General features: G+C 40.8%; 1 long non-coding RNA gene across 2 annotated transcripts in view; it reads right to left on the bottom strand.

The window, feature by feature from the left end:
* Positions 1-24,977, bottom strand: part of LOC137856213 (uncharacterized) — a 49,641-nt gene that overhangs the window by 14,919 nt on the left and 9,745 nt on the right. The window contains exon 1 of one of the 2 annotated variants that reach the window (XR_011096285.1): positions 17,124-17,257. The exons of the other annotated variant lie outside the window; for it this stretch is intronic. This is a non-coding gene — a long non-coding RNA (uncharacterized lncRNA). Of the gene's footprint in view, positions 1-17,123; positions 17,258-24,977 lie in introns of those variants that run through there. 2 annotated transcript variants of the gene reach the window in all.

The following is a 24,977-nucleotide window of genomic DNA, read 5'->3' on the forward strand; positions in this document are numbered from 1 at the left end:
CATAGCAGCAGCAGTATGCCAGCCTTCAAACTGTAGCAGTCAGAAGCACTGAGACCACAGCATCAGTAAGAGCTGCCAATTCCGTTCTGCAGCTTTTTGTTAACCGCACAGTGACTCGGGGCAAGCAAAAGCTTCCTTATACTATCCTGTGCAAGATTATAAAAGAATCTCTGTTTTTCCAGTGGAAGAAAAAATAGCTAAGATTTGCCTTGTTGCCAGGATAGTAACAAGGTCTGAAATGCCTTCACTTGGAACTTACCTATCTTAGGAAAATCTCAGCAAGCCCATGAAGAAACAAAAGGGCTTCTAGCTGAACCTAGATTAGGTGAATTCTCAGGTTGGTAACTGTCTTAGTCCTATCTCCCTTGTGATTCTTCTACACTTTTCCTCCCCACCATTACTTCTTTCTTTCTCTTGCATCTAAAAATGTCTTACTCTTGGAAAAAAATTATTTTGGTCAACTTGTGCGTACACAGAAGGAGCTACTGCTGACCCTAGGGGTTAGAACCAGGCGACACACAGCAGCCGCAAGACACGCACCACGTGGGGCTGTGCCCCAGCTATGCTCAGCAATGACATGAAGCAGATGCTGACAGCCGCATGGCCCAAAGCACCACAGGCTGCACCAGCCCTTTCATCTCAAGGCGTTTCAGTGGAGATGGCCACTACCCCCCGAGCCAGCCAGGCAGGGTCGCTGCCCCTGAGGGATTCCCACAGCTGAGGCCATGGGGCCGCACACTGGTAAGCTGCTCCAGGACAAGCCCTTTCTGCTTCCCCTGCCAACCCCTGCAGCAAGGATGGTGTTTGTCTAGCTGTCGGTGAACAGCATGCTTTCAGGTGGGAAGGGAGAGGTTGCATTTAAAAGGGCTTCTGATCACTTGGTCTTGGAGCACCTTTTTCTGTAGGCTTGCAATAAAGCCCGACGTACGCAGCGTTCAGGAGTACCATCCTACAGGATCTTATGCAGCTGAAATAATATCAGCGTGAAGAACTGAGGCAGCAGGCTCACCACAGCATCACACCCTCCCAAAGGCCGGCACTTGCCGCAGACACCCACATGGGTACATTTCACATGGGCTGCGGTTGCCATTTGAGTGTTTCAGCAGCCAGTTCTGTGAGACACGAAGCTTTCGTACCTCTCATTACAGTTGATGCCCATCAACATAAAGCACGGGGCACAACTGGGTTCCTACAATTTCTGTAACACTGTTTTAAGTGCTGGAAATCACACCATTCATTCTCATCACCTCCAAGCATCATTTGCAAGGTAGACTAGCCTAGATTTTGGCTAGATTAAAGCAGAATGAGGATGATCAGCATGTATATTGCTTTATGCAGGTGAGCGCATTACACTCTTTTCACCCCACAAACCCTTTCAGGCTGAAGACAAGGATTCTGAATCACATTGCAAATATATATCTCCTTTGCAAGCTTTAGCACTACCTTAACTCTTCTGGGAACCTCACGGCCAGAGAGTACACTTGTACACTAGGTACACTGATACTTTACCCCCTGCAAGGAGTGTTGGAGAATTGTTGCCTGTACACAGCTCTGCAGCCCACACAGTTAACCAAAGTTTTCTGTTCAGCATAAGCAGAAAGAAATAGCAGGTGCAGCACTTTGGGAGCAGATTAGAAATTGAATCCCGCAAAAGCAGTCAGTGCATTGTAAAAGACTGACTCCTACACTTTCAGTTCCTACGTAAGACATAAGCTTGTTCATGTTGAGGGTTTGTTTATTCTCCTCCAGCAGTCCAGAAGCGTGCTCATCTATGAAGTGAAAGTGTCTCCAGTAGCATTCCCCAGACACTGCCATAATTTTTGCTAATTCTGAAGACTGCACTGAAGATAGGGAACTGAGTTCTCTAAATATTTTCCATGGCTCATTTAAATATCTAGTATTTTCATGAATCATTTATGGATGTCTCTTATCTTTGGATTTCCATCTTATAAATGCATATGCAAAAGATGGAAATACGAGCCAGTGTGTAGATTTTTCTATAACTAAATCTTATATAAGCCAGCAAAAGACAGCTACTGTCAGAAGCTGGCATGGTGGTGCCTTCAGCGTCTTGTTACAAGGGAGTTAGTTCATTCAGCTTGGCAGTCTTTCGCCTTCCACCTTCCTGCTTGAACTGCAAGTTTTGGGAGTTAGTATTTGCTTACCCAGCTAAGCTCCCACTCGGTGATGCATCTTTTGGTTTTGGTGCCCTTCAGGGAAGCAAACAATCAAGCAAAGAGCACAACTCATGCTGCCAGCCAGACTGCCTTACTCCAGGCTGCATTTAAGTGAACTTTGACATCAGGGCCAAAAATAATTATTTGTATTGGTGGATCTTAAAATTTCAGGGGGCTTCACAGAGCACCACAGTAGAAAAAGAGAGTGACTTCTCCCTGAAAAATTAACTATGTGCTTTCACTTTTATAGTGATAGCAGGTATATTATAGCTTTCTAATGAAGTGAAACAGACAGATCTGAATGTTATGTATTACTGAAGTTGTTACTAATCTTCTTTTGTTTGATTTCTTCCTTGTCTCCCCCACTGAAATTAACACTACCAAGTTAGATACACCCTCAGCCAGATAATCCAGCATATGAACAGCATTAGTTGCTACATACACATCTGATCCACAACAGCAATACTTCATTTTGAACACTTAGAAGCTGTCACAAAAGCACTGAAGAGAGGCAGCAGGGAGGGGGTTATGCCAGTGATGCAGATAATGAGCATTTCCATTTCAGAAGGGGAAGAGAGGCTATGCTTTGAAGCACAGAGTTAGCTCATGGTGTCGTTACACTTTGATAAAATTTCTAACTCAATATTTAGAGGTGATGACTTGAGACTACAGTACTTCTTTCTGTATTACATCTAAAGAGAGCTTCCCTCAGTGAGTGCTTGGATGCTGCCAGAGCAAACAAGCCGTGACACACACAGCCAAATATTTTGTGGAGAAGTTACAGCAGAAGGGGACAGGTCAATAGAGGCAAAGCAAATTATCACAAAGGCCTTATCACCTCTTCTGATCCTTGACACGGGCAGAGAGCGCACCCCAGCAATCAGCGTGCAGCTGCTGGGGATGGTTTCACAGCACTGCTGTACCAGGGCTGGCACACAAGGCAGAGCTGGGGCAAGGGCAGCAGCAGGTAAGCACTCAGCATGCACGTGCCCCTTAGCATCTTCAGGAGAGGCAGCAAGGGGCCACAGAGCCTTTGGACATGGAGAAAAGGCACAGCCATGGCTGGCCCTTCCAAAAAGGGCCTCCCTCCTCAAATAGGCATATTCTCTCAGCTATTTGGTATTGCAAGAGCTGCCCAACCCTGCATATCTTCAAACACTGGATGCAATTCATTAAGCAGCTTAAACAAAAGCGTATCACATAAGCAACAGAAATGTACTCCTAGAAGGGAAAAGCCTTGCTAAAAATTGCACGTTTGCAAGATTAATCAAAATCTTGAAATAAGATGTTCTGTAGGATTAACAGCAGTTGGACAAGATCTAGAAGGGAAAGGAACTAAAAGGGTTAAGCACAGTGAGGTGAAACTGCCTCTCTCTGCTTTAGGAACTTACTCAAAAGATTGAAATGAGAGAAGGTGGATTTGCCATCATTATACTGGAAGAATAAAGAATGCTTTAAGGCTCAGTACTTCAACCTTTGCAGGAACTTTTCCATCACCATCCCAATCCAGACTTCAAAGTGAGGGCTGACTGGGTAAGGAAATCAGCCTTATCCTTCAGGGAACTAGTTCTGGTACACTGTTAATACAGGAGATTACTGTAAGTATGAAAACTCAGGTCACTTGCAGTGATTGGAATGTGATTTTCTTGAATGACAGAAGTCTAAGAAATTAATTTCTGAGCTGTGAAATGTATAGGCTTATCATTATCCATCTCTTATTACGAGACTCTGGTTTAAGTGTTACACACATGTATTTCTACAGCGCTCTTCATTTGACACCTGCAAACAATTTTTATAATAAGTTTTCCCTCTTTCCTTAAGACTTGTTTCATATTTTCAGTAAACTTATGAGAAATTCGTAGCACTGAGTTGAACCTGCATTGGGAATTGTTACTGCATGACAACAGGGATTTCAAAGATAATATAGACTTGTTAACCATAAATTAGAAGACTGCACATATCTTATAACATTGAGCTAGCCAGGGTGTGAAATGAGACATGAGAATGTCTGACAAGTGAAGGAGGCGAGGGACACCTGTGGCGTTTTGTTCATCTGCCATAATTGGGATTTGGGGAGAAAGAGAGAGAGAAGAAGCTAAACAAGTTCTGTAGTAGTTTGAAATATGATTTTTTTTTTTTCCCATTAGATTCTACTGGCTAAACAGTTTAAGTGTTGTACCTCTCAAGGTGCTGGGAGCTACGAGATGCAGGAAGGGAAGGTCTTTCCTAGCAAGTGACTATTCTCTCTAGTGCTACAGAGCTTTTTGCTACAAAAAGAAGTTTTTCTTCCCCCACAAATGAAATCTTAGCAAGTTTATACTTGAAAGAGTTTTGACATCACATCATTAACAAACTAAACCACTAATATTTATCAGTATTATTTAAAACCTATTCATACACCTCTTACTGTCATCTTCTGTAACATTCATTCCCACACCTTCCCTCTGCTTCCTCTCACCTTCCAACCATTACACACAAAAAAAGCCCAAAGCCCTCTGTGTATTCATTCAACTCCCTTCAGGAGGACAGTGAGAAAAGGGTCAAATAGAGTTCTACAGGGCCAAATGGACTCCCTGAGGAAGAAATGGGTGCAGGGGGAGAAGAAGCAAGAGCAGTTTCCTCCCTTCACTTTCCCCTGGCCCTCCCACTGTTCGCTGCCACTCAGCAGCATCCTCTGATGTCAAATACTGCCCGCAGAGGTGAGAAGGATGATGTGAAGAATCCACTAACACATCCAACGCACCACGTACTGCAAAATGCTGTATAGCTGAGACAGGCGTCCTGATTACATCTGCATCAGGAGATTGAGGTAATGCCTGGCTCTGTCCAGTAGCAACCCAGAGAGAGGCAACTGCTGAAGACTTCTAATCTTAGACCTCAGCAACAGTTACATGATGATTATTTTCCTTTTACCTAACTGATGATCACTACATATTGGAAATAATCCTGCAAAAGTGCAAGTATCTTCTGCGGAGTACTGCACACTTTCTGAACACTACTTGCACAGAGGTGAGCGCTACCTCTGTACCATAGATTTAAACACTTAAACAGAGAATGCTTTACCACAAATGAAAGGCAGCGAAGAGGCTTAGGTTCTGACTGCAAGAAAATGATTGTGGAAATGATTACAGTTCATATATTTCCCAAAATAAAGACAAGCTGTGTTCACTTGAGCAGACATCTGCTTTGAATTCTTCTTCATTGGTCACACAGAAGAATCGACTTTTTCTCTTTCATAGTACACAGCAAGTGATCCTGATAAAGTGACTAATCTGCAATGTACTCAAATCCTTGTATTATTTTGTAAAAAATAAAAAAATCCAGCAACTGCATGTGTTAAAGAAATATATAAAGTGCACATCACTGAGCTTAGTATTAGTGAATGTAGCTGTGCAAATATATTCAAGTGAATACAAGGCTATAGGACACCAGGCCAAGCCAAAGGTCTATCTGGCTCAGCAGCAGATAACCAGGAAGGAATAAAAGACAAGAATGTGATAAGGATAGATTGGCACTGTCTTCTTCCTACAGTGTAAAGATTTCCCAAACTTGGACTTCAAGTATACATCTTTAAAAACCTTTGATGGATCTTTCCCCAGTGAATTTGCCTGAAAAAGTACACATTTACCACATCCAGAGCATCTTACAACTTCCACAGTTTAGTTTTACTTGTATCATGTTTTCCCCTTTAATTGTAAACTCGCTGCTTGATCGTTTTATTTGCTAGCACCTCATTCTTTTGAATGCTTGTTCACAGTGCTTTCTAACATAACTCATTACCTCAGAACAATTCATTTGTTTTCATACTTAATACTTCTTTAACATCCTTACACAGAGGTCTTCTCCATGCCAAGGAGTCCTACCTATTAAATAGTCACCTCAAAATAGATGAGAGTGGCGATCTCTTGTGGTGAACCCACCTGCCTACTGTCATGAGCTCAATAAAGCGCACACACTGCCAGCTACCACACTGTAAGAGAATTCATCTGGGAAAGTAGACCTCTCTTCTTTCACACCACTATTATTACCATTGTCAGAATTATTTTTCTGTTGACCATACACTTTAGGACAGAAACCAATTTCTTGTTGAAATGTCTCCTGAAGATGGGAATATTGTGAACAGCACTGTGCTGGTATAGTTGTGAGCTGGTGACACCATTTTGAGAAAACAACTCCTCCAGCTGGAAAAGAATTAATCCTCTCAACAGTATTCTGCTTAAAAACTAGTATCTTTCATCATAAGATATCATCTAAAAGTGGTGGGATTTTTTTTGGTTTTGCTTTTAAATAGGAAGGGTACACTCCCAAGTGGATGTACAAATGAATTTCCTGTAATATTCTGCCAGATGCACAGATGGCATGAGATTAGGAAAGAGCTCCTGGCACCAAATGCATGATGATTTTCATAAAGTGTAGGTTCAATGGTTGGGAGTAATGCATCTGTATTCATGTGAAAACCCTTTATGCTACATCATATTATCATGCTTTCTCTTTACCTAATTATCACTTCTCTGCAGGACAATGATCACAGATTTTGCTGCTGTCGTGCTAGAGAGAAAAATGGGGCACTACATCCCTCAAGGAGTGCAAGTTCTCTACCTGACCCGTGTCTGCAAGAACCACAGCTCACATGAACACCGCTGACAGCAGGGTGTAGAAACATGCTTAACCTGGGGAGTTTCCCCAGAAAAGTGGGATAAAGTTACCTATTGTTTTCAGATAAGGTGACAGAATCATTACAAGTCATTTTTGCCCATCTTCTTACAAGACAACGTACAGCAAACCTAGACTAACAGAACATATTTAGCTTATCTTTAAAAGCCTCCAAAGACAGGAAAAAAAAATAAATCCAGCGTTCTTAAGCAACCAATTCTAATGAAGCCCTGGAATACAGATCATATCTTCTAAGGCCATTGTTCTTGTTCTCCCCTTTTGTTCTTCTTTCTTAAGCAATGTCACAGAGGTGGGCATTGTCTGCTGCCTTGCATACAACATTCCTGATGGCACAGTCCCTAAACAAAAGTAGTTTTTCTTGTTGTTGACACCATCATAAAAATCTGATTCAGTTTCTGATTTACTACCATTTTTAATTCTGGTACGAAGTTCGTGCTCCTCGCAGTGCACATACACTTGGTCTTCTGTCAAAGGCAAGGACCTTTCCCGGCTCCCAGCACAGCCATGGACAAAGATGGGGGCTGAGAAGCATTCCCCTTCCCCTACTCCCTGCTAGGCAGGGCAGAGAGCATGCAGGTATCCCTCCATGAAACTCCGACACAGAAACCTGTCTCCCACCTCCGCACACAGTTTGCTTTCAGAAACGTTTGATCGCAGAGCTCCCTGCTGGACTTTTAGCACATCTCCACAAACGCAAGACAAAAGCAGCCTATTTCATATTTCTGCTAGGAGTCAAAAAATGAAACTACCACCAAACTGTGAAAGGCTGGAAGTGAGGTGGCTTGAGAAAAGGAAAGGGAAAGGATATAGCTTGGAAGCACCTTGTTAAAAATTGGAAGCACAGTTCCTAAATACCAAGTCCACCTGAGGTGTAGTATGTATCAGAAAATAATGCAAGTCGGTTTACAGCTTTGGCACTTTCTCCCTCTTAATTATGGAACTCTTGGATTATTTTCCAGGGCACAGAAGACATTAGTATGCACAGATCATCTCACTGGTACCACACTGAACATTTACCTTCCTTGCCTTCAAAGCATGTGCCACAAAGCCCACCAATTAAAGTGGCTTCTCAGACTTGTACAGGAAAACACAGCTCAGTCTCCAGACCTGAGGGAACCCAAACTGCAAAGCCAGTGATCTTCATGGATCTGAGGGAGCCAGCTGTGACCAAAGCAGGAGTCCCATACACAGCAGCAGTGCTGTACTACCATGCTGAGCCCCCAGCACAACAGCATCTTCTCACCTGCTGGTGGCTGTGGAGCTACATTATTTGTGTGAGGCCAGGAGAAGTGGATCAGGGAAAAATTTAGGAACTCTCCTGGCAAAAAGATAACAAAAACCCTGTCTCCTTTGTCTTTTATACAATTTAGCTTTTTGTATCAGAGCACAGTAGGAGTGAAAATATGCTGTTGGAGTCTAGCAAACAACCTAAACAACCAGTAACAGATGAAAAGACCTTACAGCGTGATGGAAGGAAGACGCTCAAGTTTCAGTAGAAGGATCTGCAGTGTCAAGTACTGCAGCACAGTCTGGGACTGCCACAATCCCCACTGCCAGCTGGAACAGGAATTAAGGGCAGAAATGAATGATTCTTGCAAATGAAACATGAGCTACAGATGTATAATTTGGGAGTTTCCAACAGCTCAGGGAAGAAGCAGTAGTTGATAGAAAGCTGAGAGCTGCACAAGAGATGCCTACTAACATTTGAGCAGTAAAGGCAAGAAAGATTTACAGTCAGCTGGGGAAACTGGGACAAGAAGCTTTCTTTGATAGCATGCCTCACAGAAACGCTGCAAACTAAAGCAGATCTTTGAAATGCTACATATGTATATTCAGTATTAGATAATGATTACAGAATATTTGACCCTGCACTGCCACAAGCACCTGATATATGTATAAAAAACTAATTTATAAAGACATTGCTAGGGCCCTGAAGGCAAAAGGGAAAATAATTCAGATCATAAAGCAAAGAAACTCCATTGTTAGGATTTGTATGAGAAGCTGTCAAGGAGGTGGGTTGATGCAGGATTCAAAAGGCAGTTTCATATCTAACTACATTGTGAACCATCTTTGACTACCTTGCTTTGCTTTTAAATGAGGGGGCAGGGGAATCAGTCTTTTAGGAGAGCTCCAACTGAAAACATACTAACAGCCCCAAACAATAAGAAAAATCTTCTGTTGTCCAGAGTCTCATAAATCTCGCCAAATCCACACAAGTAAACACAGATCATGGCCACTGCGTGGCAGGCCCCAAAGTACTGCTTAGCTCAAATGCTATTTCTGTCAGTGACCAGCAATAGAAGCTAGGGAACAGCCGAAAATTGGGGCAAGCAGATAGCGCAGCTTCCTCAATATATTTACCAGCCTCCACCTAAAGGCAGGTCAGGGCCTTCCCAAGTCTCAAGGCAGTGTCTTTGCATTCAAAGCTCTTCACTGACTGTTCTTTCATCATTTTGCCCAAGCACTTACCGAAATCTTGCTCAGCTTCAGAAAACCTGATCTTGGGCCAAAGTTAGAGAAAACTCTCGCCAGTGAAGCAATGTTCCCTTCACGCACACACACACACACCCCTTTTTCAAAGTCAGTACTGAAATCAGTTGTTTTTCTTGCCTATTCCCTTTTGAGGGAGTACAATACAATAGACAAGATACAATAGGAAGGGTTTCCAGTTCAGATATCCTAGCATGCCTTTGCTAGCCTTTAGAATCACAGAATCACAGAATTTTCTAGGTTGGAAGAGACCTCAAGATCATCGAGTCCAACCTCTGACCTAAAACTAACAGTCCCCACTAAACCATATCCCTAAGCTCTACATCTAAACGTCTTTTGAAGACTTCCAGGGATGGTGACTCCACCACCTCCCTGGGCAGCCCATTCCAATGCCTCACAACCCTTTCAGTAAAGAAGCTCTTCCTAACATCTAACCTAAAACTCCCCTGGCGTAACTTTAGCCCATTCCCCCTCGTCCTGTCACCAGACACATGGGAGAACAGGCCAACCCCCACCTCGCTACAGCCTCCTTTAATGTACTTATACAGAGCAATAAGGTCACCCCTGAGCCTCCTCTTCTCTAGGCTGAACAAGCCCAGCTCCTTCAGCCGCTCCTCGTAGGACTTGCTCTCCAGGCCCCTCACCAGAAAAATAGCCAGTTCACAAAAACATATATTAAATAAGTGTCCACACAAATTAAACATTTAAACATATATCAGTTATGTATTCCTTCTGGTATCTCATTAAAAAAAAAAAAATAGTGCCAAGCTCTTCCAAGTTTCATTTTCTGTGAATCAAAGCTTATGCTTTACTTTCAGAAATTGAATGCTGTTCCCAGTAGCCTCATCTCATCCATCCTAAAAGCGTAACACTCACCAGTGCAAACCATTTCTTGGTGTTCTGCAAGAACTGAATAGTGCTTTACTCCCTGTCTTTGTTACGTGCAAACTAAACACTAATCTCCTCCAGGCACAAACCAGACTTACTGGCTCTATGGAAGTGACAAGGACCTCAAAGGTAGCATAAAGCTATTCTACAACAGTGATCCCAGTGTTAATGCATTGAAACAAGCAGACAAATCCCAATAAAGCATTAACACGTAGAGCTAACACAAGTGGCCATGAGAAGACCTGAACTCTAAGTTTGACTTCCATACAAACTGTATGGCAGACAAATGATGGCAGTTCAGTTTAATAACCAAGTCTGGATTCACTGCAGCTCTCCAGGTAGCCTAAGCAAAGCAGTACCCAAAACTATAGCATGCAGAACAAGGAAGAGGACCATAGGCTGGAAGTCAGACTCTGGTCTTTTTCTAAACGCATTATGGACTTATTTTTAAGAAGCAATTTACAGACATTTTCTGTAAGTACTTTGTTCTCTCTCACCTGTAAAATGGGATTCAGAGCAGACAAAACCATGGGTTCTTACTGGCCACCTCAGATGTGCAAAGAGATCCTACATAAGATACTTGTACATAAAGCAATCTAATCTTGCATAATTATTAGGCAAGTCATCTCACTTTCAAAAGGAAAAAAAAAAAGGCTATAGTGGATTTTAGTGCACAGCACATTTAGGAATAAGTCTAGAAGTGTTAGTATTCTGATAAAGAAAGTGGTCCTAAGGGTTGATGCATCTTATGACTGTAGGAGAAATGACGGTAGAAGAGAATTCTTTGATGTTTTATTTAAAAGTTGTGCTCAATAATTCAATAAAGAGTTCCATTATAAATCAGAAAAGAGTAAGAACGTGTCATGAGTACAATCCAGTAATGAATAAAAAACAAACATAAGGATAGCAAGTATCAGTAATTTAGGAAGCATATAGCTTGCTATTTAACCCTACTGAATTAAGTCACCTGGGGTGGAAATCAGCACGGAGTCTTGGATCTGAAAAGTGACCCTACTTTAATGCTCTCATCCTGTGAGATTGAATAGATGAAAATTACACAGCAGCTCCAGTGTTTTTACTAACAGACATGCACTGCTCTAGCTTTTTGATCAACCATTGACACCAGAATTTTTTTCATGCTTCCAGGTGAGGCAAACATAAAAAAGGAAAAGTAAGACTGATGGTATGTGTTTTGTTTCTTAGATCTTTCCCTCTTATCCCAGAACAAGTACTGTCAGGTCAGTTATATACCCCAGTGCCTACTACTTAATCAAAACTCTGTTATGCACAAATCCAGAAGAATTTAATCCCAAGAATAAGATTTACCTTTTCTTTTGAGAAAGATAGGAGGCCTCAGTGCTCCTGAGTATGTGGAACAAGAGGATTAAAATTCCACAATTTCTGGTGGACTTGGCTTCATGGACACCTCATTTCCCCCTTCAAGGTGCCTTTATTTAGTCTCAGATGCAAAAGGCTGAAAATGCTAATTTCTTATGTTCCCACAACCCCAACTCAACTTGCCATTCTGTATTTTCCAGCAAGTAGTACAAAATTATTTTATATAACCTCACAAGCATCTGCTGGCAGCAAGGAGGCCAAACCAAATTAGGAAACACATTTCCATGAAGAGTCTTCCATCAAAACACAGCAAATATGGAAATTTCCAACAACTCAGCGTGTTGCTACATCGCCATTTGCCCATAAATTCCAATAATACACAGCTCTGGGATCCCATTAGCATCCTAGAGAGTGAATAATGAGCAAGCTATAAATCTCAAGGCCTATAATCACAGTCAGGGCTACCTATCCCCAATCTTTGAATCCAAAAATATATTTTGTTAATTGCATTAGCTATTTTTTATGTTATTTTGTGCCAAAATAAGCAATTCTAAACTGAGTGACACCTTTTATCAACTTCAGCTGTAACTCTCATCTATCACCACTTTCTACCTGGATGTCTTGTTTACAGAAGGAAAAAACCTCAGCTTCAGGATCTGTTTTTAGTGACAAACTCACAACCAGATGTGGAAGGCCAAGTACCTTGTCTCTTCTTCCTTGCCAGGAAGTAATACTTCCACCTGTTGGTATTCCTGCCTTACCTCCTCCCCCAGTCCTCCAATAACTATTATATTACAGATGGTCCTGATAGCCCCCTCAGAACAATTTGCCCAAGATACTCCTCAGCACAAATTGATTTTCTATATATTTTAATATATTTCCACCTTTCTTCTTGACTCAGGCATCTCTGAGGCACGCAAGTCAATATCAGTGACTTGACCCAAGTGACTATCAACCCAAGCCCGTATTTAGCAGGACATGACAGCGGTAACATTTTTGATTAAAGCAGGATCTTGTTTCCTTGCTGTCTCCTGCTGCTTTATATTCCTAATATGAAGGCAAATGCCACTAGTTTGATATGCCTTCAGGTGAAGAATAGCAGCCTTCATTTCATTACGCTAACAGGATTGTAGAAAAAAAAAAAATCAATTTAAAGAAAATCCATGATCTCTAAGAGATTATTTAGGAACAAGATCTGAGATTGATATAAACCTTCCTTATGCTATGGCATCAGGCATAACTGGAAAGACAGAAAAAATGGGAAACTTAAACCTGAGGAACGAAACACGAGTGAAGCAGAACTAAACCTTCTCCCCTTAAGCCTCTATATTCTATTTCTCTTTCTTAGTTTTGGAAAGCTGTAGCAGAGCTCTGTTCTTTTAAGGACATTACATAAGCATTCAAATGTAAAATTTCTCAGATTCTAGCAAGCCTTCAACCTGAGGCATAGGCTTACATATGGCAAGTACAGCAAATTCTAATTTCCATTGCCATATTATTTACATTTTTAAAAGTCAAACCTGACAGTCATCAAAATTATGTTAGGAGCTCAGTGCTAAAAAGGTGCATGTTGTACAAGGTTGTGGTGGCATTTTAAAAATTACTTTATCGTGCAACAGAGGACTTTTTTATGCTTATGCAGCTGTTGTGTCTAAGTATCCAATTTCTAGAAGGCCAGAATCATGTACTGGAACAAACTAGCCCCGACTTGCTAGATTTACCTCTATTTAAGTAAAATTTGTTCTTTTAAACAAATCACATAAGAAGTTATTCACATATACAATGTTTTCTGTTATTCCATATACTAATATCTTTTAAGACAAATACAATTTTGAAACAAGTAAAATATAAAAGTTTATTACTACCTGACCACGGGTTTGCAGAAAGGGATGAACAACAGTTCCAGACAGTTTCCCCATGAATAAATTCCCTCTCTACTTAAACGTGAGACATTTAAGGGGGTTATTTCCAGACGGTTTACGTGTATTCATAAAGCAAACCACTTGGTTACATACCTCAGAGAAAGTTACAACAGACTATTGATTAACATTATACTTAACTCTTATGTTACTTCTCTTGTGTTATGACCTGAGCTGACAAGTGTTTTCAAAGATTGAGTTTTCAATTAAATGCAGCTTGAGTTCTTCAGCCTCCGAGAGACGTGCTGCAAAACATCCTTATTACACAGCTTACAAACATTTTAACACTACTGCAATAATGTACTACAACTTGATTGTTATTGCTTTAACATAAGAAACAGCATATGGTTCCTGTCAGACTATTCTGTTTATTTCATTCTTACAGCTGTTGTGGAAGCAAATAGAAATTTTAGGTAGACCTCTCCAAACCTTAATTGGTTTCTGTATGCATAGCTATTTATGCTAAAAGCTTTCATTTAAACAAATACCTTAGTGCAGTTAGTGCAACGCAAAAGCAATTGAGAGTCATTCGCCATTTGTTTCTCTGTTCATTATACAACTACTCTGATCCTAGGCACAAATGGAGCAGTGCTGGGAGACATGCTATGACAGCGTACAAAATGCCAGTGCCTGGTTCTGAAGGACTTTCAGTCAAAAAATAAATAAAATTAAAACTTTCAGTAATAGTTACCCTGCAGGTCCGATGAAAAGGGCCACATTTAAGCAATATTATTGCAGAAGTTCACTGAGACTCCGACCAATGCAAAATAAAACTAGATGCTGTACTAAGTAACAGCACTTGCCTCAACTTTCTTTCTCTGCTCTTAACCAGGGTCCTCATCCTTCCCAGGAGCACAGCCAATAATCAGATGGGAAGCCTGGGGCTAGATAAAAAAAAGCATTCATTCTCCTCAGCTTTATGACAGCTTTTAAGCAGACAGTTGTTTGAAACTGCTTTCAATTTTGGAACATTAGAAATGGCCCCAGCAAAGACAGATCTGTGAGTTAGGCACAGAAGACTGCCAGCAGCAAGAAACAAGTTGTCAATGAAATTTACTACCTCCCCATCTGATGGAAGCTAACATGTCTTTTCAGACGGTAACAAACCAATGAAAATATGCTTTAGTCCAACAAAAAGTTTATTTTGTCACATCTGGAAAGAATACAGCGTTGTCCCTTTCCCAGCCTGCAAACAGAGGAAGCAGCCTGGTAGTACAGGTAGACCAAATTCATGCCTGAAGTACCAGCTTCTGGAGTCCTCGAATTGCATCCAAATCTGAGCTTCCAGTTTTCTGTCATCAAATACATCAGTGCAGGCCTGAATCTGCAGAAAGCCTAGTTCAATTGCTCTGGCAAACACAACTCACTTCTTGACTGTGCATGGGTTGTAACCTCACAACTCACTGCTAGACACACACAGCTCGCATGCCTCTCAAGCCCCAGCTGTACAAACACAGTGGGCTCACCCCAAAGAGTTACTGTACAGCCTGTATATCATGCTCATCTACCATAAAGCCTACTTGCTATTGTTCCTAGCAGTGCTCTGAGGGAACATCTGGAAACACAGCGGGGGCTCAGTGCTTGGTATATAACCAAGCTTTTAGGACAGCACAGCCTGATGAATTTGAGCATGTCCAGCAAGGATTCTGGGTGCTCTTGTTGTCTGCACGTGTCTAGCCAGCACGTAAATCCTATGAGCACACAACGTGTGCCGCCGAGACGCTAATATTCACAGCCAAGAAGAATAAGCGTGCCTCACGTTTCTATTAGTAAGGTATTATCTTGCTGTAAATATTAACTTTGCTGCAGTTTAGAACTCTAACTGTAAATTAATGGAAAGCTGATGGGAACATAAGGAGACTATGCTCTTAATGATCTTAATAGTACCTTTCAGCACGCCAATGGGAATTATGGGGAGATGCATTTTGAGATATTATTTCTAGTGCCATTAGAGCCTTAAGACACACAGATAAAAGCGTAAGATGACATCAATATGCTTAAGGAGGATTTTAGTGACTTTTTTAATAACTTCTTAATCACAAAAGTGCTTCTAATGCAATTGTTTCCAGCATGTAATTCAAACTGAAAGTTAATGTTTAACAGGAATAGATGTAATGAAACAGTTTTAGAAGGATTTCTTGTTAGAATATCTGTTTCTCCAATTAGCAGAAGCTAATGTTTTAATATTGAACACTGTCACTGCATAAGATGAAAGCTCTGAATGTTTCACAGATAAGCAACACTGCTTCTTTCAGCCCATTTTGCGACAGAAACTAACCACTTTCTGATACATGCCACTTAAAAATGCTGAGGGTGACAAGAGATAAATCTCACACGTTATTAGGATAGCAGCAGCTCAGAACATTTTTACACTGAGACAAAAATATGTATCAGAGAGACTATTCTGGTTTTGCAAAACAGACATCTATCCCAATCATTCTCTAAATTAGTTAAATGCTTCCACTTGAAGCAAAGAAACTTCTCAATGGAAACAGGACAAGCTACTGGAGCTCTGCTGGATCATGCACATGTTCAAAATGGTAGCTCCTGAGCTGACCTAGGGACATTCCGCAAGTTAGCCCTGTCCTATGGAAGAGTTCTACAATAAGATCCAGATCTTACCACCACACAGTGTAATGTAAGTCAGCAAGACATGTTCTGGGTCACCATCAGAGAACTCTACTGATACTAAAAGGCCTTAGGTAATGTACAGATTTCCTCACAATTTCAGTATAAATACAATTAACTGGATTAAGAAATAAAATCTTGCAACATTTGGGTCTCTTTTTGAGGGGTGAAACTGGTTGGAATTCTACAGGGAAAAAAAAAAAAAGCTTCCGTGCTCACATTGACTGACGGGGTATACATGTATACCACCAGCCCTTTGAAGTCCCCCATTCCAGATTCAGGCAGGCCTCCAGAGCATGCAGGTTCTACAGTGAAGCACCCCAGCAATAACAACCAGCTTCACAACCGTGCTGCCTGTAACCTCTCTGGAAAGCAAAGTTTCAAGAGCCTCCATCACAGCCATTATAGGGAAGAAAGAAATCCATAAGCACACTCATGCAATATACCTGCCTATCACCAGCCATTCACATGAAGGAACAGACAGGATGCTATTTATGAAAACCAGGAAACAACTGGAAAAGCACTGTCTCAGAAACAGAAATACCAAAGTTATGCAGCACCAACTGCCCTGCTGTAGGCACACACAGATCTTGCTACATCTTTCTTCAGGGAGGGAAAAGGTTAATTTGCAGGAAAGGCCATCGAAAGCCTCAGCCAAGGAACCACTCCACACTTGCCTTTGTTCAGGCTAATCTCTATCTGCAAACAGCAACTTTCCACACCAGTGCTGCCATACAAATCCTGCTGGGTTGCGCAAGGGAAGCCCCGGTCAGGAGCTAGCACAAGCACCACAAAAAACAGAGCCTCATTCCCAGAGCTAAGCAAGGCCTTGCTGCAGCACTTCTCGCTCTGGAGTGTGACCTCCTCAGCTCTCGCATCCCCTGCCAAAGCCCACCGCAGAGCAAGTAGGTCTCAAATTCTCACAGCACAATTCTCTGCACAACCCCTTCCTCACCCCAGCCTTCCAGCTTTCAAACCACAGGCTATAAACAGCAGTTTCTGCTCCTACCTGGCTTCCTCCAGCTTTGTTTCTCCTTCAGATCGCTGTTCACAAAGATCTTGTTATTTTCCTGAAGCCAAGCACCAACTCCCTGTCACCACAGTGAGATTTTTCTCTTCCCTGCTCCCCTACCTTACCTCTCCTGCCACAGCACCCAGCTGCAATCATTCCTCACCCCCAGGTGTAGCTCAGGGCTAATTAGGTATTGGGGCTCTTTTCTGCTAAGTCTGAAATCCCACCACAACTTTCCATCCCGATGGGGGAAAAGAGGGCAGATTTAAATCCCTGTTATGTACAGAAGACATTCAGGAGCTTTGGGGTTGCTTTTGCACTTGAACAGAGCAGGAAACAGACTGCTTTCCACCACTGCAAAGATCTGCGGCAGTTTAAGAAAGACATTTAGTTTTGCTTTGAGATGGATCCATATGTTTTAAAATCTACAGGGATAAACTGAGATAGACTTGCTTGCTCCAGAAGAGCAAACAGCTCAAAATTTAGGTTGTTTTGCTGAGATCAAAGAGACACTATGCAGGTTAAACTGACTGTGACCTCTGTCCCTTAGATTGCAAATGAGTGTCCCGGTCACCTGGGTACACTCACATGGGGGCACTTGGTCTGACTAGAAAAAAAGATTCTTGCCTTTACTGCAGCAAAGGTGAACACAGAGCATTCTCACCACCACGCTTCAGCAGGTTCAGGAGCAAAACGAGGAGCTGCTCCTTAGCCCAGCATGAAAGAACTCAACTGAATAGCCCAATTTTTTGGTTTTGCATGTAAAGAAAGTAACCTCTACAGCCTGGTGGTTAGATCTGCACAAGGGAAGACGCGGATTTCAGTCCCTCTTTTAGCAACTATCCTACACTAATAATTCATAAGAACTAGAATCCCCATCTTCCCTTTTCTTTGGGAGTGCTCTCGCCAGCAAATGACACTCATGGTTCTTGATCCAAAGCATATTTAATTATTCCATGCAAAACTTCACGAAAGGGAATTCAGTGAGCAGGAGGCTGGAACACTTTACATGCTGGCAATTAGGGCATTGCCTTTCAAATTCCTGAAAGCAGTGAATAAATGGACTTTGTGTACCTATGCCTGCATGAATGCTCTAATCATTAAGCTCTCGGATAAACGAGGAGAGGGTATAGGCCACTCTTGCCTCTTACCAGCCTAAGATAAATAAAACCTTTCTATCTCAATGTCCTTTTAAACACAAACAAAAACTACCCATAACATGTCAACCCACCAAGGTGCAAAACATGTTCTCCACCTGACCCTTCAGGCTGGACTGTGGCATGGGCCACTGCCATGTAGGGTCACCTGGACCCCAACACCCACCGAATAACTGTCCCTTCCAGAGACACCCAGCGCTGGGCTACCCACTTCTCTTCCTGGGCTGGTATCCAATTTAAACTGAGCTCTTCAGCACCATCAAGTCTGAGACACACCTGGGCATACCACGTGCTTGGACAACTCTATTAGCAGAGAAGTGATTACAGATCTTTCATGCAAAATTGCAAGAGGGCGTAAATTTTAACCATATAAACATACATACCGATTAAATCCATTTGTGGATCTAACCTTTAGTCCTTTTAAAAATAAAATTAACCATAGAACCTACTTTCTCTTCCCCATCTAACCTGGGAATAAAAGAGCCAATAAGCTCACAGCAAGGCCACAAACCAGTCTGGAAATAAAAAAGACAGAAAGTCAATTTGCTTAACATCTACCCTAGTCAAATGAACCCCAAGTTTGTTGTGCATTTATCCTTACAGCACATTCAACTGTTCAGCATTCAATTTCAGCAACAAGATGCTGAAATGCTCAAAGGCAAACCTGTTCTGGTATAATTGGTTTATACACATGCACAGTGTGCTGTTCATTGTATGCCCAGTACAAACCCCTTCTCTGTGCTAGAAGACAGAAGGGCTGTGGAGGTTTACTGGTCACAAAAGAGTTTTTTCTGTATGTCACAATATAAGCTAGCAAATGTGTCTTGAAGCCATACCCTTACATTATAATGCAGGATAAAATCAAAACCATACCAAGATACATCTTTAAAACAATGCAATCTATATATTCATAGCATAGCTCCTTCTCAGACACTGAAAATATGGGCAAAATGTTAGTTTGAAATCTGTGCAGCAGGCTCCTTGACTAACATTTGGCTGTCAATAAAGAGATTACTGTAGGATTAAGCCTTACCTTGGGAGATAGAGAAGAAACAAATCTCTAATTATCTCTACTCTTGTACTCTGGCCATGATTTCTGTTTCTCTGGGGAAAAATAAGCCTTGTGTTGTCTTAAGTTTAATGTGTGTATTCTTTCAGTTAGTTTTAATATATTTTAAAGTATTAATAAGGTAACTTCTCACTTTTATTTTCCCATCTTTACATGTACTTTTTAATAGGAATATTTTTGTAATTGTTCTTGCAGCATATACACTTACTGATGCTACACAGCCTTGTTTTATACATTTTACCCTATATCCTGATCTCCCCTTCCAAGAATGACCTAAAACACCTGAATCACTACAGAAGAATAAATTTTGGATTTGTAATCAAACAGTTTACCTTTTGTTACTAATTAACTGAACTACTGACAAATATTTGCAGAGCAAACTCTGTTTGTTAATGACTAAACACCAGCATGAACAGAAGTAACCTTTCTCATTTTGAGAGGAATGCCATTCAAATTCCATCTTATTCTTTCTCCTACAGACAAAGTTGAAGTTGGAATTAAAATAAGTGAGGACAAAAAAAGAAGTCTTGATCTAGAAAAATTATATCATGGTTCTGCTGAGTGGAGTGAAGAGGGAAGTAAAATTAAGGACATACTTTCTAATAATGTGAGAGAAAACAACCCAGTATGCAACTGAGGGAGAGAAGAAGAAGTTAAGGTGGAAGAGAGCTGCAGTTTAAAGTAAGAAAAGCACAGCAGAGTGCTTTCAGTGAATTTGGTGAGGAGGAAAGAGAAGGATGAATGAATAGAATGTGGTAGAATGATGAAGAAAAGGTGTATAGAAATGAGGGTGGCTGACCAGATGTCACAGCGAGGTAAATGAAGGGAGCAAGGGAAAAGCATGAGGCAGACATGAGAAAGAAATACAAATAGTTCACTGAGAAGGAAAACCACGATGATTACTGATGCTGCAGATGCAGAAGAAATGAAAATTACCAGGAAAAAATCACTAGACTGTACTACAAAACATGAGATAGAAAAGGAAAACAAAAACATGAGAAAAAAAAAAAAAAAAAAAAAAAAAAAACACCAGGCTATTTGTTATGTCTTCATTTGTATTAAATCTAATTTAAATTACAACGCTACTGTTTGACTTAGAGGACGTCAGGAAAGCTCTACAAAATATTTTCTTTCCCTGGAAAGTGAATGTCCAACTCACTTTTCCTGAAATGTTCCTATTCTGTTAGGAAAAGGAGAACAAAATGTGTTATTCTGACTTAAACTGAATTGGTGTTAAGTTTGCCTAACCAATCAAAAAGACTCCTTATGGGTTAATCTATAACTAAACTTTTCCTGTATGAATTGTTGTAGGGTTTCTGGGAAGTTATTGTTCAACTATCACATTCTTTTCAATGAATTAACTTTCCAGGAGGCTGCAATCCTGCTGCCTCCCATCTGCTAAAACTGTTAGATTAGACACTATTTGCAAGAAAAACATGATGTCATGGGACACTCGGCCTAAACAGGCACCTAGTCTAAAGACAAAAACGGGAAGGAGGCACAGAAGTGTTTCTTGCATAGAGCTCCCTCTTCCCATTTGTACTTGTTTTTTGCTCTCTCATGATGTCTCTCAATTTCCAGTCCTCACCTCCCCTCACATCCAAAGTTACTTCTAAGCCCCATGCTTTATCTCTTACCATTACTTCCACATCTCTTTGCACATCACCCCTTTTTCTCTCCCACCCAATCTTTATTTACTAGATACTGTGCCTGCTACAAAGACTAGCATGTCTGCTGTGAAAGGTTACATGCTCCCCTTGTTATTATGGGCGCATCTGCCTGTCCAGGTATCTTCATTCTCAGGTGGCTGTCACTCAGACGCTTTCCATGAGCCCGGATAAGAAGTTTCTTAGCCAGTGCTAGTTAAGGGGTCAGTTGAGGATGTGAGTGTGCTTGTAATACATGAAGCTCTTGGTGTGTGCTGGCACAAGAAATACATATTTATAAGTCACACACACATACACAAAGGCACCACCAACAAAGACTTTCAAGCATATAAAAAAGAACATTTTTCAATTACGTGTTGTGATGTGTATGCCCAGGGGTTTAACACATATGTGTGTGTATATGATAGGTGTGCTGATGATAAGAAATGTTTTCAGTTCTTGCCGATCTTTTCCTTACCCCTAGGACTTGTTATAGAAGAAAACACATTTCCAAAAATATATTACAAAAAATACAGCAAGATAGTTGTTTTGATAACAGGCATTTAAGAAGTACAAAAGCAGTTCAATCTTGTATCACAGTTCAATTGCAGCTAGAGTTCTTCTGGCTTCTTTAAAGACATCAACTTTATGTATTTTATGGAATAAATAAGCTTATATGCAAAATTAATTGCTATGTGTCACAAATTTGTAAGACTTTTTACCCTTTCCTTCTGGAATCAACTAACCTCACTGATGAGTCACACAAGACAAAAACCTTTTCAAAGCTTCCCTCCAAAGAACATTTGTGTCTGAATTATGATAGACCTAAAAGATGAACTAGTCAAATGTTTTCCAAATCCTGAGTAAATCGGCTTTGTGTTGAGATGAGTTGTCTTCCTCCCCCACAAAGGAATTTCAAAGGTGTGAGTTACTCAATGTACTTGTATTTTTCAACAGAAATAACAGATGTTCTCAAGTTTCTCCAAGCTGTGACTCCAACTGTTGTGCTGAAGAAAGTCATGACCCAGCTCCTACAAACATATTAAAACTGATTTTATTTCTCCTTACATTTTATTAGCCAGTTGCTCTGTCTATTTATACTATTAAACATGAAGCTTTCAACGACAAAGGGACTCATCACACATTAATTGAAACCAATGTCAGCACTCCAACTGGGTGCCAGAGTCCTTTACAAACATTGGCAAGCATACTCGGTGAACTCAAATTTTTAAAAGTCCAGTCTCTGCATAATTTTGAATGCCTTGAGGTAATCAGAATACCAAAATAATAGGCACAAGAGCCAAAGCAGTTTGTCAGGGAGCTGTCCCTTCGTAGTTATACCTCAAAACTATAAGAACAGAACTGCCATCTCTCTATTTTAGAACAGTGGTATTGTTAGATGCCTGCTTGTATAAAACATGCCTGACTCAATAATGCAAACACAGGATAACACTCACGGACTGTTAATTGAGAATGAGCCCAGTACAGGGCATGACTCAATCCAGTTCACAGTGGACAAGTGAACCTGTAAAAATACACAACTATCATTTGCATGTTCTCCTTAGTCCATCTCATCTCCTACCTGTGAGCTTGACAAGAGGTAGCACATGATGTGCAACTTCTGAATTAGACATATACCAATCGGCCATCTAGCACACCTTAGGGAAATGGTAACAGCCCAGCGTGTTCTAAAACCTTTTCACCATGGGAGCACTCATGTCAATTTTTCTCTCCCCACCTGTCAATACTCACAAAACTTATAGGGTTTCAAGTGTCTTTGATATGTAAAAACAATTTTCCTCTTAAGTGTGGCTGAAAACAGTCCATAGATTCCAAACTTGTTATGAATAAAATGATAGACCAAGACATGAAACCAGGTAAAATAGCTGTATTGCACAAAATTAACATGCCCCATGCTGAATGCATAAAAATTGCTTGATTGACAAGCCCTGCAATGTAATTACCATTGTGAAATCATTAACTAGTACCATGTTAACTCTGTGGAGCTCTGCAAAGATTCTCTTTTAGTTTGCCAGTAAACTAAGAGGACAGTATCTTTCTCTTCAGGATGTGCAGCTTGCAATATTAAAGAATTTGTTATCCGAGTCAGACAAGTCTATCACATCACAGTCTTCACTCAAAATCTCTGTTGGTAACACCAGCCGTTTGTTAGAGCCATATCCATAATCCCAAGAAACTGTCTTAAGAACAATACAAGTTGCACTTTGTTGCTTTAGGAGAGATCAGATGATTAAAAGCAACAAAAATGATTATTTTTCTCTCTTTCATAGCAAATTGCACAAATTTTAGTTTAATGAAGCCAAGGAAAGCATCAGTCTGTCTTCTTACAGCACTGTCTCAGTTGAAATATAATTTTGAAGAATAGGAAATGTTTTGATTGCTGACAATTGAACTGATTTTATACAAAATAATTTCTGTGCTGCCTCGTTTTCTACACACAATAGATAATTGTTTAGGGCCCCAGCTTGCTACACATTCATGCCTCTGAGACTTCTGCACATAAAGGAGGAGGGAGCCTTCCTTACCTTCAGTCAGAGACGTTTTGTCTGTGTGTGGTAATGGTTTATTTATAAAATAGAAAAAAGGCACATCTAACATAATCTTGGAGTGTAACTAGAAAAGGACAGATGTTTGACCAACTGCTTTGGTTCATAAACCCAATATAATACTCATAATATTTGGTATTATCAACACCTCAGTAAGTCAGGTACTGTCAAAGACTGGACATCTTCCAGCTGAAGGCATTAGGAGGGAATGAAGTCATAGAAATCATGGAAAGAAGGCAGGCTTACTGCAGAGAGCTGTGACGTAGCAAACAACTATACAGAAATCAGGTTTCATTTGTTTGCTTCCCACACAACATCTCTTTTATGCAGGCTGCCATACAGAATAAAACAAATGTCCTTCATAAACTCTAGCGTGTTACATCAATAGAGCCATCTTTATCAACTGTACTTGTAATCTTGCCAAAGAACAATATGAAAGTTGTTTGACAAGACCTGCTTTTTCTGAATAAAACAGGCATTTCATGGTCATGAATGAAAATGTGATATTATAGCTCCTAAATATTGAAAGCCTGTAGATCTCCCAGTTCCCTAGCTCTCTGTCCACCCCTCAGTGATGACTTAAGTCTCTAAAAATCTTAAATTGCATACCCTGGTTATTAACCTATATTCTGCTCCACTCTCACCCCTTCCAGTTGCTTTTCAGAAGGCATAGCTTACAACACAATATTCACTTTACCTACACATGAGATAATGAAATCAAAACATTTCCAAAATGAACAGAAACAACCAACCACTTCATATCAGCTCTTCATAAAACAGAATTATGCAGAACAGCATGCAGCCCCATTCTGAAGACAAAAATTAAAAGCAGATGTGGCCACTGTTTGTCCAGTCAGCATTGTGGACGGATACAACTGTGATGCTGGTGGGGGACCTATAAAAACTACCACTGTGCTCCTATCCCACCATCCTCAGCATGATCCTCACTGAGTGAGACAAATGGGGTGACTGCGAGCCCTCGGGGTGCAGGCTGGTGATACTACTAAGCCAGTAATGGTCATATGCACACAAGGCACAGTCCCAGCCTCCCTTTTTCTCTCTTAGCCGCTATGGCAGATTTGTTCCTGGAATCAACAGATGTAAGAGACTTCAATATGGCAAATTAAACATCCTGTGTTGGAGCTATTTTTGGAAGTTATTGACAGATTTGCAAGCAAGACAATTTAATTTGCTTTGGTTTTATTATTAATTTTTAAAATTTAAAATTCCTGCACCCCAAAACTACCCACATTGTAGCTTGCACTTTGCAGACAAAACAAAGAGGCTCTTTTGTCTCAGAAGTGCTCATTATTTATTATTTGGCTCACAGAGAGAAGATGAGCACGAAGAGAATATGATGCTGGTTCATATGAAAGTGTCTAGCAAAACAGTTGTGTTGCTATGCTTAGCCC

This window comes from Anas acuta, chromosome 4 (genome assembly GCF_963932015.1).
Source record: "Anas acuta chromosome 4, bAnaAcu1.1, whole genome shotgun sequence".
Lineage (NCBI taxonomy): Eukaryota > Metazoa > Chordata > Aves > Anseriformes > Anatidae > Anas > Anas acuta.